The following is a 15,646-nucleotide window of genomic DNA, read 5'->3' as shown; positions in this document are numbered from 1 at the left end:
AATACCCCTCTTTTGTTTATAAATTACCCAGTCTCAAGTATTCTGTTATAGCAACACAAATGAACTAAAACAGGTACACATAATTTTTATTAAAAATTTGAAGTCATTTACATTGTTTGTATAGTAGAAAGTCAGCACGCATTTTTACCTGAATGTTTTGCTAGTGTTTTCTTTATTTCTTAGGGAATAAAGCCAGGTTTAGCAGGGGAAAAAATGATTTTATTCCTTTCCAAAAGTCTCACAATGGAAAAAATTAATGCTAAATAACTGTATGTTTTTAGTTCCAATTATCTGGAAAAATTGTTTTCATTTTCTACCTCACCTTGATACATTATAAATATTATTTAAGATCAGACCTATTGAGCAGCCAGACCAATATTATTTTTTACGATGTTATCAAAGGGCTTTTTGAGTAAATGCACAGTTCTAATTTGATAAATTAGAAAGCATTAAAGTACTCTTAAACATATTAACTTTTCTTACTAACCTTTATAAGTTAATTATCCATAAATTTCCTTAAAAGTAAGATTACTCTTTTTAAAAATTTCTTTTTTCTTTTTGAGACGTACTCTAGCTCTGTCACCCAGGCTGGAGTGCAGTGACACGATCTTGGCTCACTGCAACCTCCACCTCCCAGGTTCAAGTGATTCTTCTGCCTCAGCCTCTGGAGTAGCTGGGACTACAGGCCATGCCACCACGCCTGGCTAATTTTTGTATTTTTAGTAGAGACAAGGTTTCGCCATGTTGGCCAGGTTGGTCATGAACTCCTGACCTCAGGTGATCCGCCTGCCTCGGCCTCCCAAAGTGCTGGAATTACAGACCTGAGCCACCATGCCTGGCCTAAAAGTAAGATTTCAATATGCACTGTATCATAGAATAAAAGTTATTAATATTTAAAAATTCACAAGAACAGAAAACCAAACACCGCATGTTCTCACTCATAGGTGGGAACTGAACAATGAGATCACTTGGACTTGGGAAGGGGAACATCACACACCGGGGCCTATCATGGGGAGCGGGGAGCGGGGAGGGGGGAGGGATTGCATTGGGAGTTATACCTGATGTAAATGACGAGTTGATGGGTGCTGACGAGTTGATGGGTGCAGCACACCAACATGGCACAAGTATACATATGTAACAAACCTGCACGTTATGCACATGTACCCTAGAACTTAAAGTATAATAATAATAAAAAAATAAAAATAAAAAATAAAAATTAACAGCACACCATGTAACACCAAGTTTCCTCTTATTCCCCCCAAATGTATTGTTTTGAATATTTAAGTGTTACCACTGGTGCAATATTCTGAAACATAATAAACAAAGCCCAGCCACCTCTACCTACACACGTCACAATTTCTTGATCTTCAATAACATTTTCTCAGAAATTTTCCTCTCCCAGTTATGACAAATTTTAAAAATCCAGAAAGACCTCAAAAATGATATATTTTGCATAACAGTGTGTGGATATCACTGTTTAGCAAGTAGCAAAATAATGTAAAGTTAGGATAATTCTGGATTCCCCATCAAGAATTATGTAGCAAAACAGTTACCAAAATGGGAGATGAATTGATCCAAATTAGCTACATTGAAAAAATATTTTTTCTGTTTCTTAATTTTTTCCCAATGCAAAAAAAAAAAAAAATGCTTTGCTGCAGATTGAATGTTTATGTCTCCCCAATATTCATTTGTTGAAGCCCTAATCCCCAAATTGATGGACTTAAAGGTGAGGACTTAGGGAAGTAATTAGGGTTAGATTTTGTCATGAGAGTGGGTCCCTCATGACGGGATTAGTGTCCTTATAAAAAGAGGAAGAAATGAGACATCAATCTATCGTGCCCATGTTAGGCTACACCAAGAAGGCAGCCTTCTACAAACCAGGAAGAAGCCCCTCACTGCAGACTAAACATATCAGCACCTTCTTCTTGGACTGCCCTGCTTCCAAAACACAGTGAGAAATAAATATTTGCTGTTTTAAGTCACCCAGTCAATGATACTTTGTTGTAGCAGGCCAAGCAGTCTAAGGCACACATTTTTATTGGAAAGAATTGAAACGTACAAATACAAATTAGAAATTATAGCTTTTAAAAAAAGCTGTCACTCTCAGGAGATAAAAATGGTTAAAATTAGCTGGTAAATTCTTCAGTGTTCCTTTTATGCATAAATATATGCAAGCTTATTATATAAAGGGGGTCATATTATACATGTGATTTTAAACATAAGTACTGTCTTTTAGTTTACATTTAATTTATCATTACAAAATGATAGAATGTTAATAACATTTCTCTGTCACTTATTTAAGCCCTCTTCTATTATTGAAAAATTACATCTCTGTTTTTCATAATTTTACATAAATATACATGTTTATAAATATTTATTCACAGTTGATTTTTCCCCTTACAATTTCTTGAAACAGAATTGCTGGATGAGATGATGCCAATATGTGTAAGCCGTTTGATACATAGACAAAACTGTCTTACAAAAATGTCTTGTCTCTTTACATCCCAATCAGCAGTGTTGGAGAACTTATTTCTCCCCCTACTTTCTTTAGCACTGAGTATATTATTTAAATATTGACATCAAAATCAAGTGGTGTTTATCCTATGAATGCAAAGTTGGTTCATTCATAAACCAGTCAATGTAATTCATCATATTAACAAATTTTAAAAACATATGATCACCTCAGATACAGAGAAAACATTTGAAAAAATCCCAAATCTATTTGTAATAAAACTCCAAGCAAACTAAGAATCTTATAAAAGGCTCATAGAGACCATATATATGGCATTGCAGCTAGAGATAAAAAACTAAATGATTTCCCCTTAAAATCAAAAGTCAGACAAAAATGTCAACTCTAACCACTTCTATCCAACATTTAGTTGATATTCTAAATAGTTCAAAATAAAAAGAAAAATTAATAAATGCCATTCAGAGAAGACAGCAAATGCAAAACTGTCTTTATTTACAGACAATATGATAATCTACATAGAAAATCCTATAGAATCTAAAAAGGAGACATTAAAACTAATTAGAAACTTTAGCAATTTTGTAGGATCAACAAAAACACATTAGTCATATTTCTATATACTAGTAATGAACAATTGGAAATTGAAATAAAAGTAATTGTACCATTTGCAATAGCCTAAAAAAAAAAAAAGAGAGAGAGAAACACTTATGGATAAATGTAACAAAAGATGTGCCAGACCTATGGACTGAAAATTTCAAAACATTGCTAAGAAACAATGATGAAACCCCAAATAAATGGAGAAGCGTTTATAGATTGAAAGACCCAATATTGTTAAGAGATCAGTTCTCCCCCAAGCAATGAAATAATCAAACGTAAAAACAAATGAACATCGATCCTTAATTCACATTGTATATAACACACAATTTGAAAGGGATTCTTGACAGAAATATTATAGATTAAAGAAGAAAAATTTCCAGAACAAGATATAGGAGAAATAACCAACATGGAAGAACCCTGTCTCTATGAAAAATACAAAATTAGCTGGGCGTGGTGGCACATGCCTGTAATCCCAGCTACTCGGGAAGGCCGAAGCAGATGGATCACTTGAACCCAGGAGGTGGAGACTGCGGTGAGCCGAGTTCGCGCCACTGTACTTCAGCCTGGGCAGCAAGAGTGAAACTCGGTCTCAAAAAAAAAAAAAGGAGAAATATTTATGACCATTGGTATGATAAAAATCCTTAATCATGATATGAAAAACACAACACATACACAAAGTGAAAAGGCAAGCCACAAACCTAGAGAAATGGTTTTTTAAACATGTAATGTATATAAAAACCTTTCAACAATCAATAAAAACCTTATTTTAAAAAAATCGAATAGGCACTCTCAAAAAGATGTACAGGTAGCAAAAAAGCAAAGTGAGTAAGGAAAGGGGAGCAGGAGGGAAGTTGATCAGAGAGATCTTTGGGAACCAAGTACTGCGAGACTTATTAGGCCATCCTAAGGCTTTCAAGTTTATTCTGAGAAATAGAAAAACTTTGGGGCCGGGCGTGGGGTGACTCACGCCTGTAATCCCAGCATTTTGGGAGGCTGAGGCAGGTGGATCACAAGGTCAGGAGTTCGAGACCAGCCTGACCAACATGGTAAAACCCTGTCTCTATTAAAAATACAAAAACTAGCCGGGCATGGTGGCAACACCTGTAATCCCAGCTACTCAGGAGGCTGAGGCAGAAGAATCACTTGAACCCAGGAGGCAGAAGTTGTGGTGGGCCGAGATCGCACCACTGCACTCCAGCCTAGGTGACAAAGCAAGACTCTGTCAAAAGGAAAGAAAAGAAAAGAAAGAAAGAGAGAGAGAGAGAGAGGAAGGAAGGAAGGAAGGAAGGAAGGAAGGAAGGAAGGAAGGAAGGAAGGAAGGAACTGAATTATTGTAGTAGAGGGTGACAGACCTGAAACAGATTTCTGCTTTGTTAGGAACAGATTATGCATGGCAGGGGGAGGAGCAGAGGAGCAAGGGTGGAAGTAGGGAGAGTAGTTGGAATTAATGGAATCTCAGCAGAAGATTCAGAAATCCTGGAGGGAGATGATACTGTACCACACCAGGGTGAAAGATGGCTGCATTTTGAACGTATTTAGAAGATCTGTGCAGATGGGCTGAATGCAGATTAATGTGGAATGTGGATAAGGTGAAAAGTCAAGATCGAAGACAAGATTTTGAGTCTGGGGAACTGAAAGCTGGAATTAGCATAAAAATGTGTCAATGACTGAGATCAAGGGTTTAGGAGAGAAGATCAGTTTTGTTTTGAACATCTGAAGTTTCACATATTTATAGACATTGAGCTGAATATGCCAAGTAAGCAGTTGGATATACAAGCCTGACATTTGTGGAAGACTGGGTTCGTAAAATAAATATGTTAATCAATATCGTATTGATGTATTTAAAGGCGTAAGTCTGAATGATATCCCTAAGACTGCAAAGAGTATGTCAGTGGTTTTCAGCTGAAGGCAGTTGTTCTTCCCTAGGGGACAGCTGGCAATGTCTGAAGACATTTTTGGTTGTCACAGCTGGGGAATGAATTGCTAGTGGCATCTAATAGGTAGAGGCTATCAGAGACCAGGGATACTGCTGAACATCCTACAATGCACAGGATAGCCCCACATATAAAGAATTGTCTGACCCAAAATGTCAGTAGGGCCATAGTTTAGAAAGTCTGCTTCAAAGGGTTTCTAAGAGAAGAGAACAGAACCAAAGCCTGAGCCCTCAGGTGCACCAATATCAAAGATGGCGGAGAGAAGGGGAGAAATTAACAATGGAGGTTAGGAAGGATGACCAGTGAGAATCACGGCCAAGAGAATGTGGAATCCCTTCAGCCAGGAGAAGAAATGTACCAAACAACAGAGAGAAATACAAAGTGTCCAATGCTGCTGCTAGGCCAAATAAAAAGATACTCAACAACCACTGGGCTTAGCAATGCAGAGGTCACTGGTGACATTAAACAAACAAGTTTTGGTAGAGCAGTGTGAGGTGAAAGCAACTTCTGAATGTTCAACAACATATGATACATTTTCTGATCTGATTATTGCCAACCTTTGAATTCAAAATTAAACTAAAAATCATATATGGCTATAACGGTAGCATAGTTAATCAACTACTCTCTGACATCGTAATCAAATAGGTAATTTTAAGTGGGATGACTTTTTCCTGCTTTATTCCTCCCACTCTCCAGTTTACAACTTTTTAAATCAACTGGAATAAAATTAATATCTACCCAGAGATGCAGGGCTTTTTACTCAGATGAAGAATATTTTTCAAATAATTCTTTTGATACCAATTTTTTAAATCTTCAAACTTAAAAAAAGACAATCTCAAATAAAATACTACATTTTGAATAGGTGAACACTAAACTTTTTTTATATATACTTTAAGTTCTAGGGTACATGTGCACAAAGTGCAGGTTTGTTACATATGTATACATGTGCCATGTTGGTTTGCTGTACTCATTAACTTGACGTTTACATTAGGTATTTCTCCTAATGCTATCCCTCCTCCTTCCCCCAACCCCACGACAGGCCCCGGTGGATGAATACCAAACTTTTTAACTATCAGTATTGTCCATTTTGTATCCTTACTTTTAGTGGCTTAAATAAACCTCATTTTCTTTTATGGCACTACATGTTTCTCACCTCTGTTCACAGAGTTTCTAATCTGTCTCTGATTTAATATGTCTCATAGTTTCTAATATGTCTCTGCTTTAAAGTACTTCCTAAAAAATGTATCTACACTACAGACTACAACTTGTCCATCTGGGAAGACATTATGTAAATACATTTTATGATTTTAAATTCTCTTTTAGGACCTTTATACTAACCTCTCCATCCAGGCCTGCCATTGGTAAGAAATCATATTTGAGAAAAATGTGGGAAAACTAGCATTTGATTTGACGGTATTAATCACTGATATACAGACGTGCTAATTATAGACTTTAGCAGAACTTTTAACATGAATACTTTAATGATTTTCTGAAGGGGAAAATGTTGGTTATATATTTTCTGACAGCACTTTGTGAGGCCGTGGCGGGCAGATCACTTGAGGTCAGGAGTTGGAGACCAGTCTGGCCAATGTGGCGAAACCCCGTCTCTACTTAAAAAAAAAAAAAAAAAAAAAAAAAATTAGCCGGGTGTGGTGGCATGTGCCTGTGACTCAGGAGGCTGAGGCACAGGAATCACTTGAACCCAGGAGAAGGAAGTTACAGTGAGCCAAGATCGTGCCACTGCACTCCAACCTAAGCCACAGAGTGAGACTCCATCTCAAAATGCATAAATAAATAAATAAAATAAAATAAAAACTATTTTTTTTATTTAGGTAGAACTGTCTTTTGTCAGTATCTAGATATGTGTGTATCTTCATTGGACTCATTGGGGACCAAAGTTTTACTTCACCAAGTGCATATAATTTCATATTATCTTTAAATTTTGTCTTCAAATTGTGTTATATTTATAATTCAAGTTTATGTTTTTCAAAATCAATGCCACAAACAGAATAAATGTTAGGAAAAAAACTTTCATTTTTCTTGATGAAGGAAACATAAGACATATTACCTTTTACTTATTTTATCTGTGTGTTGCTTTCCTTAAGAAAGGCATCTGTTTTGGAAATAAACAGAATTAATTTTAACCCATGACCCTGAAACTTAATAATTATACAAACTTTAGTAGATTCTTTTACTTATCTGTGCTGCAGTTTTCTCACATATAAAATGAGGAAAACACACTTATTTCATAGGGTTGGTAAAAGGGAAAATACTGAACTAATTTTAGGCTAAAGTTTCATAAATTAGGTACACAAAATTAATACCTACTGATTTGGTTTGGCTCTGTGTCCCTGTCCAAATCTCGTCTCTAATTGTAATTCCCACATGTCACAGGAGGGACCTGGTAGGAGATGATTGGATCATGGGGGTTCTGTGATAGTGTTCCCTCATGCTGTTCTCATGATAGTGGGTGAGTTCTCGCGGGATCTGATGGTTTTATAAGTGGCGGTCTCCCCCGCTCTTCTCTCTTATTCCTGATGCCATGTGAAGAAGGTCCTTGCTTCCCTTTTGCCTTCTACCATGATTGTAAGTTTCCTGAAGCCTCCCCAGCCATGCAGAACTGTGAGTCGGTTAAACCTCTTTCCTTTATACGTGGCCCGGTCTCAGGTATTTCTTTATAGCAGTGTGAAAATGGACGAATACACCTATTGTTCACTTTTGAATGAGAAAACCCAGTCAGCTTGGAAAGTAGAGGGTTTCTCTTTTCTGTTACTCAACTGAAGTACATGGCTGCTGCCACTGGATGGCAACCAAAGACACAGAAAGACCAAAAATGCCTGAGAAACAGCCTAAAGAGCTTCAGCATTTCAAAAGGAATTCTAAAACAACAGACTAAAAATGCATTCAGTAGGTAAAAAAATATATACTTAGAGTCTGTGAATTAAGTGGCAATTGTTTAACTAAAAAGTATTATCCTTCAACAAGTCATATTTTAATATGTTTATGTTTTGAGAAAAAATATCTAAAGTAGTGATGGTCTCGTTCTTCTTCATCAGGACTAGCTCAGAGTATAATAAATTTTTAAATGTTCAGCTTCCAAGGTGTTTCTTTGATGGAAACTTCATTTAAAGAAAGAAGAGGTGAAGAACAGTGGAAGCTTATTGTTTATAGTAGATTATTGAGGTGAGGTTGCCAAGATTAAAAGTCACAAGTTTTGGAAATAGGTAGAATTAATTTTAACCTACAGACTTTAAACTTAAGAATGCACTCAGGTAGATTCTTCTACTTATCAGTGCTGCAGTTTTCTCATACGTAAAATGAGGAAGATATATCTATTTCATGGGGTTGGTAAAAGGGAGAAAATGAACTAATTTAGGTTCACCACGGCATATACACTGCATATACACTGTCATAAGTACAGCATTTGTTTTGTTAACTTCTTAGGTATGGTTCTTTTAAATTGAAAGCCAGTGTTGGACAAGCAAATGCAGCTTCAAAATGGCAACAGGATAAGGATACATTTTTTAAAATATACACTTTAAGTTCAAATATTAGGTAGGTATTACTTTCACCTACATTTTTTCTGTAGCCCAGGCTGGAGTGCAGGGATGCGATAGCTCACTGCAATCTCCGCCTCCCAGGTTCAAGCAATTCTCCTGCCTCCGCCACCTGAGTAGCTGAGATTACAGGCACGTGCCACCACACCCTGCTGATTTTTGTACTTTTAGTAGAGACAGGGTTTTACCGTGTTAGCCAGGATGGTGTGGATCTTCTGACCTCATGATCCGCCCGCCTCAGCCTTCCAAAGTGCTGGGATTACAGGCATGCGCCATAGCGTCTGGCTGTCTTTATTTTTTTTTTAAGCAGTTTTAGTTTCACAGAAAAACTAAGCAGAAAGTACACGCAGTTCCCATATACACCCTACCCACACACCGTCCCCTCCACTGTCAACCTCCCACAGCAGAGTGGTACATTTGTTATAAACTATAAACATACATTGATACATTATTATCACTCAAAATCCACAGTTCACATAACTTTGTGGAGTTTCTATCATTAACAGGTTTTGAATTCTGTTTAATGCTTTTCCTGCTTCTATTGATACAATTGTGTTATTTTTCTTATTTACTCTATTAATATGATAAAGTACAACGATGTATTTTAAAATATTGAATCCTTCTAATATTCAGAAATGGACTCCATTTTGTTGTGATATATTCTTCTTTTTCTACGTTACTGGATTTGACTTGCTAATATTTGGTGGAAGCTTTTGTGTCTAGGTTCATAAGAGATACTGATCTATAGTTTCTTTTCATTGTTGTAATGTCTTTATCTGGTTTGGGGATTAGAGTAATGATGATATCAGAAAAAGAGTTGAGAAGTTTTCCCTCTGCTTCTGTTTTCTGGAAAAAAATACGGAGAATAATTTTTTCACTGGTATAATTCACCAGTGTAGTCATCTGAGCTTGAACCTGTTGCTTTTTTGGAAGGTTTTAAATATTAATTTAATTTTTAGAAAATATGTATAGGGCGGCCGGGCGCGGTGGCTCACGCCTGTAATCTCAGCTCTTTGGGAGGCCGAGGCGGGCGGATCACAAGGTCAGCAGATCGAGACCATCCTGGCTAACACGGTGAAACCCTGTCTCTACTAAAAACACAAAAAATTAGCCGGGCGAGGTGGCGGGCGCCTGTAGTCCCAGCTACTCGGGAGGCTGAGGCAGGAGAATGGCGTAAACCCGGGAGGCGGAGCTTGCAGTGAGTCGAGATCGCGCCACTGCACTTCAGCCTGGGTGATAGAGCGAGACTCCGTCTCAAAAAAAAAAGAAAAAAAAAGAAAAAAAGAAAATATGTATAGGGCTAGTCTATTTCTCCCTGCATGAATTTATTAGTTTGTGTCTTTTAAGGAATTGGTCCACTTTATTTAAGGTATCAAATGTATGAGGATAAAGTTGCTTGTAGAATCTTGGAATCTTTTAAAAGTGCACAGTATCAATAATCAGTAGTGATGACTCTTCTTTCATTGCTGATGTTGGTGATTTGTATTCTCTCTTTTTCTCCTCTTACACTCTCGCCTGGGAAGAGGTTTATCAATCTTGTTTATGTTTGTGAAGGCCTAGCTTTTGGTTTTGTTGATTTTTTCTGTTGTTTTTCTGTTTAAAATTTTACCGATGTATATTCTAAATTGCATAGATTTCTTTTGTGTGTTCTCTTTAGGTTTAAGTTGCTGTTCTTTCTGAAGCTCCTAGGGGGCAACATAATTTATTTATATTTTTATAAATAAATTTTTATAAAAATTGTATATTATTTATATTATTATAATATTTATTATTATAATATGATGTTTATATTATATTATTAATTCTTACTTTCTGATATATGCATACAGAAACAGTGCTATAAATTATTTTCATTTTGATAAGTTGTATTTTCATTTTCATTTATTCTGAAACACTTTTTGAGATTTCTTCTTTGGCTTTTGGAAGTCACCATCTTAGTGCTGATATTATCCATTTGTTCTTGCACATTGTCTACTTTTTTCATGAGAGCCCTTAACATATTTATCACAGTTATTTTTACACTCCCTCTCTGGTACTCCAACATCTGTGTCATATCTGAGTTTGATTCTGATGATTGTTTTCTCTTCAGACTGTGTTTTTTCTTGCCTTTGACATGTCTTATAATTTTTTGTTAAAAGATAGATATTGCGTTAGGTAGTGACAACGGAGGTAAATAGGCCTTTATGTGAGACTGCACGTTAATTTGGTTAAGAGTTAAGCCATGTTTAATGTTTGTTGTAGCCGTAAGCATCAGAGGTTCCAAATTCCTTTAGTGTCTTTGTCTTTGGCTCTTCGCTTGGCTTCGTAGCTTGTGTCTGCACTGCTCCTCATAGTGAGTCTGTGTCTTTCAGTTCGTTCCACTGAAAACAGCTGTAGTCACTGTCTTTAAACTCAAGCTTTATAACAGAGATCATTGGATATGGAAAACCATAAGGATTCTCCAACCTTCTGATGAAGTGTGGGTCGTTTCCTAGGCCAGTAGTTCAGGCTGTGGCTGTCCCAGCTGTGTCTGCCTTTCCTCCAGTAGCATGTTCACCCTCCAGCTCCTTTCCCTGGCTGTAGAGCTCCCAATATATCTCTATGAAGCACTCTCTCCGTTGACAATTACTTTTCCCCTTACGTAATGAAACAAGGTTTAAGGAACCTGAAGTGAGGGGGGATTCCTTTCCCAAGCTTGGATCAAGTATCAGAATGGAGCTCTGGTGAAGTCCTTCCCCTGGAGAAGGCTCTGGTTCCATTTCACAATGGTCACTCTTTCCTTCCTCTGCAAAGGCCATGAAGGGATCTTTTGGGGATTCTTATCATAAAAATATGGTGAGGTTACTGGAAGGAGCCTCCTAAGAAACTCCTCCTCCAGCAATTTGTTAAAATTGTCATTTCGTTGTTTCGACCAGTAGCTCTAGAGGCTTCTGCTGTCTGAAGCACATCTCTAGGCTTTATCAGTTGCAGTGTCTCTTTGTTTACACCTCTCTTTTTAGATTGTGGGGTGGTTATCTGTCCTATGCAATGCAATTGTCATGCTATTTACACTGAGTTAGGTAAAACCTCACAGGCCAAGGGCACAGGGCACCAAAAGACCTCCCTCATTTCAGACATCAGCTACAAGCAGGGGAGGGGGAGGTTCCAAGACACACACACTTCTGACCAACGGGCTGCAAAGTTGGAGATTGCCACTACCCACTCAAATTGGATGCACAGCTTTGCTAGAATAACACATTACTCAGGAAAAAGCTGTAGTTATAATTACAGTTTTATAATAAAGGATGTAAATCAGGATCAGCCAAAGAAAGAAACCCTTAGGGTAAGGTTTAGGAGGATCTGAGACACATAACTTCCGGTTCCTCAGGACAAGTCACCCTCCTGACACATCAATGTGTATCACTACCCAGGAAGGTTCACCTGAGCTTCCGTGGCCAAAGTTTTTATCAGGGTTTTATTATGGACACATGACTGATTGAATCTTTGGCCATTTTATTGAGTTCAGCCTCTAGCCTCTCTCTCCTCCCAGAAGGCTGGGCCGATAGCACATGCTTCGAAGCCCAACCCTCGAATCACATAGTTGTTCCTTCTGGCATGATGGGCCCCATCGTGGATCATCTCCACAGCGTAAACTCAGATATTGTCAGGCCTACCATCTGTAACAAAATATAATCCTATCGTAGGAAACTTCAGGGGTTTAGAGGGCTCCTCTCAGGTCCCAGGGAAAAAGATCAGCCAAATTAATTACTGTACAACAAGCCACCCCTTGTTCTTTGGCTGTGATTCTTGTTATATGACTAATATCTGGGAGAGCCAGAAAACTTTTGATGGAATTTGTCAATATATTTGGCTGTCAATGTCAATATTATAATCTTACCAACAATGCCAGTATCCCCTCACAGCATGGTAGATGGCACGTGACTGTACTTTGTCTGCCCTGAAACATTGGAGCTTTAGCTATGATATTTCTCTTTGAAAGCGCCTAACTGACCTGAGAGAAATGGTACCATTTCCCTGTGGTAAAGCAAGTCCTTCTCTAGTGACCTCATCTACAAGAGAGCTGTCCTGGAGCTCAGACCCTTTTGGACATAAAAGCTATGTAGTGGGCCGGGTGCGATGGCTCATGCCTGTAATCCCAGCATTTTGGAGGCCGAAGTGAGTGGATCATGAGGTCAGGAGATGGAGACCATCCTGCCTAACATGGTGAAACCCTGTCTCTACTAAAAATACAAAAAATTAGCCAGACGTGGTGGCAGGTGCCTGTAGTCCCAGCTACTTGGGAGGCTGAGGCAGGAGAATGGCGTGAACCCGGGAGGTGGAGGTTGCAGTGAGCCGAGATCGCACCACTGCACTCCAGCCTGGGCGACAAAGCAACACTCCATCTCAGGAAAAAAAAAAAAAAAAAAAAAAAAAAAGGCTGTGTAGCCTAGAATATGAGTTAAAGAGTCCAATGGCCATGCCCCCAAACACATTATATCCTCCTCATATATGGACTTTGCCTCTGGAGTCACTGCACCCACAAAACTATAACAAGTAGCCCTTTGCTTCAGTTTGAGTCTTTACCTCTCCTCTCTTTTCCTGGCCCTTAGTTTTAAGTCATGACCATAGACCATGCAGACCTTTATGGAAGTGCTCTTAAGTCATAGGCTGGAAGGGGCCCAGTCTCTCTCTTTACTGCTCTCATCCTCTGATGTACAGTGAACATCTTGTCTCTCACAACTGACTTCCAGCCACACAGGTCCTCTCTACAGAAATACATTCTTATTGCTTGTTTTCAGAGCATCGTTCCAAAGTTCTTATTCTATGTAATTCAAATTATTGTGATTTCTCACATGGACTCTTACAAATGCCTCCTTACTATTCTCCCAACTTCTTTCTACTTCATTATGTAGCACGGATGCTTCCCAAGAAAAGAAGGTTTATAGATTATTAAAGAGGCTTGACTATATTATTCACTGCTATCATTCACTACATGTATTATTCACTATAGGTGTCATTCACTACGAGTAGTATTATTCCCTATGGCAGTTGGAACATTGCCTGGTACACAGCAGGCACTTAACAAGTGTTTGTGGAATAAATGAATATATTTCCCAGGCCCATGCCAATTTCTGAGTAAAAGCGGCAGATCCTCTATGTTGTCTAAATCTACCATGACATAGTCATCTACACACCACAGTAACGTACTGTGTCCCTGATTCTCCTATGAGACTCAGAGTTTCGATCCATAAACACCCTCCTTTAGCACTGTATCCTCCCTCTAACGTCCCACAGTCCCTGCAAATCATGACCGGGACATTCATGAGAGTCAAGCTTTTTGCCGCTTTCCATCACGTCTGTCCTGACTTGCCATTGTAAACGACATGTGATCGTCACTAGCACAGGGTGCAAAAAAGGTCATACTTCTTTTAACAATAAAATTAGGCCATTCTGAAAATGCTGTTTCTGCCTGGAGTCCCTGACCAATTATAACCACAGGAAACCCTGGAGCATTTCCTCAAAGTGAGGGGTTACCCCTGTCTCTTGCGCTTGTGGAGGGGAAAACTGACAACCCTTCCCAGTGGGGGAATGAGTCCTGTTCTCTCCAGCTACTACTGTAACTGCTGGAGTTTCCCGGAGACCCATGAACCTGACGTTCTTCCTGTCCGCTGACTTCACAGAATCGACTGAGGTCCAGAGTGAATGCCCATTTTCCAGTTTTTCTTAGGGACAGGTCAGCTACCATTGTTCCGGACTCTCAAAGTTACAGCTTTTCAGGGACATAGCTCTCTAGAGTCACACTACACACACACACACACACACACACACCACCTCTACACACCCCACCCATGTATACACTAAGCTATTTCCCTAAAATGCCAAGGGGCCAGATCAGAGCAAGTTCTATTAGGTAGCTGCAAATGTTATTGTGGTTTTTGCCATTACTTTTAATGACAAAAACCGCAATTACTTTTGCACCAACTGAATAGCCTCCAGCACACCTTGGGATGAAGGCTGCTGGAAGGTGGAGCTCCCCCAGTTTTGCTGCCATCAGTGCCAGGGCCACCACCACAAGTGCTTTGGGGCTGAAATTGCTGCTTATCAATGACAATCTACGCTTTCACTCCCCAGCCATCGTCCACCCTGCAGGAACACAGTACCGTGTTCAAGGGGTCCCTTACTATGGCACCCCGGGAGAACTGGAGACACCTGCAGTGATGACCGCTGCCTGAAACTGCCTAGCTCTGGACATGTACCTCAGTAGTATTTCTTAGGACTTTTTTCATGAAATAAAACTGTACCTAACTGGCAGACAAGCATGAGCCGTTTCTATCATCCATTGCCACTTGATGGTTCAGGCTGGCCTAACATTTCAGTGGACACTTTCCAGACCTGCCTAACAGCTCTTGTCCCCTTTAAACTTTCATGACTTCTGTCCTTATGAAGTTACGTTGGGAGGATTCATTGTTGTTTGTTCTTTTCCTGGAATGACCTTCTACTCCACAGGCTGCCAGATTCCCTGAAGACCTGTGGCCTCCTCAGTTCCCTCTTCTTGGATCCTTCTTCTATCCTTGGATAGAATCGCATAGTGTAGCATAGAATAGAAAGCTCTCCTCACATTAGGTAAGCTCATGGCATTGTGTGGCGGCCTTTGCAGGAGCACTGGTTACATGTCACTTTTTTGTCTTTATGTCCAGCTTTCTCATAATTCAGTGGCTTTTCCATCTTTACACCGCTGGTGCCTAACTTAATAAATGTTAACTAGGTATTTCTAAATAAATGAAAATATGAAATGTTATTAAATTCTGAGTTTGTTATTCAGAACTACCGTTCAGTGAAAATTGTACTGGCTCTGTTTGCTATTACAAGAAATACGACTGTGCTGAAATGAAGTTTCTGAGGGGCGAGGCCTTTTTCACGTACTGAACTTGTAAAGTTGCCATCTGCTATTTCAAATCCTCGTTACTGCAGATGGGAATCATAAAGACAAATGGGATATATGTCTTCGGGAGTAAGCTGTCATTCTTTGAGTAAGGCCTTGTCAGCTATGTTGAATAACCATGAGGGATACGTTTACTGTCTTTCCTAAACCCCAAAGAAGAAGTCATATCAGCACTGTAGGCTGTTATGAT

This window comes from Theropithecus gelada, chromosome 7a, assembly GCF_003255815.1.
Source record: "Theropithecus gelada isolate Dixy chromosome 7a, Tgel_1.0, whole genome shotgun sequence".
In the NCBI taxonomy this organism is placed as follows: Eukaryota; Metazoa; Chordata; class Mammalia; order Primates; family Cercopithecidae; genus Theropithecus; species Theropithecus gelada.
This window is presented reverse-complemented; position numbering follows the sequence as displayed.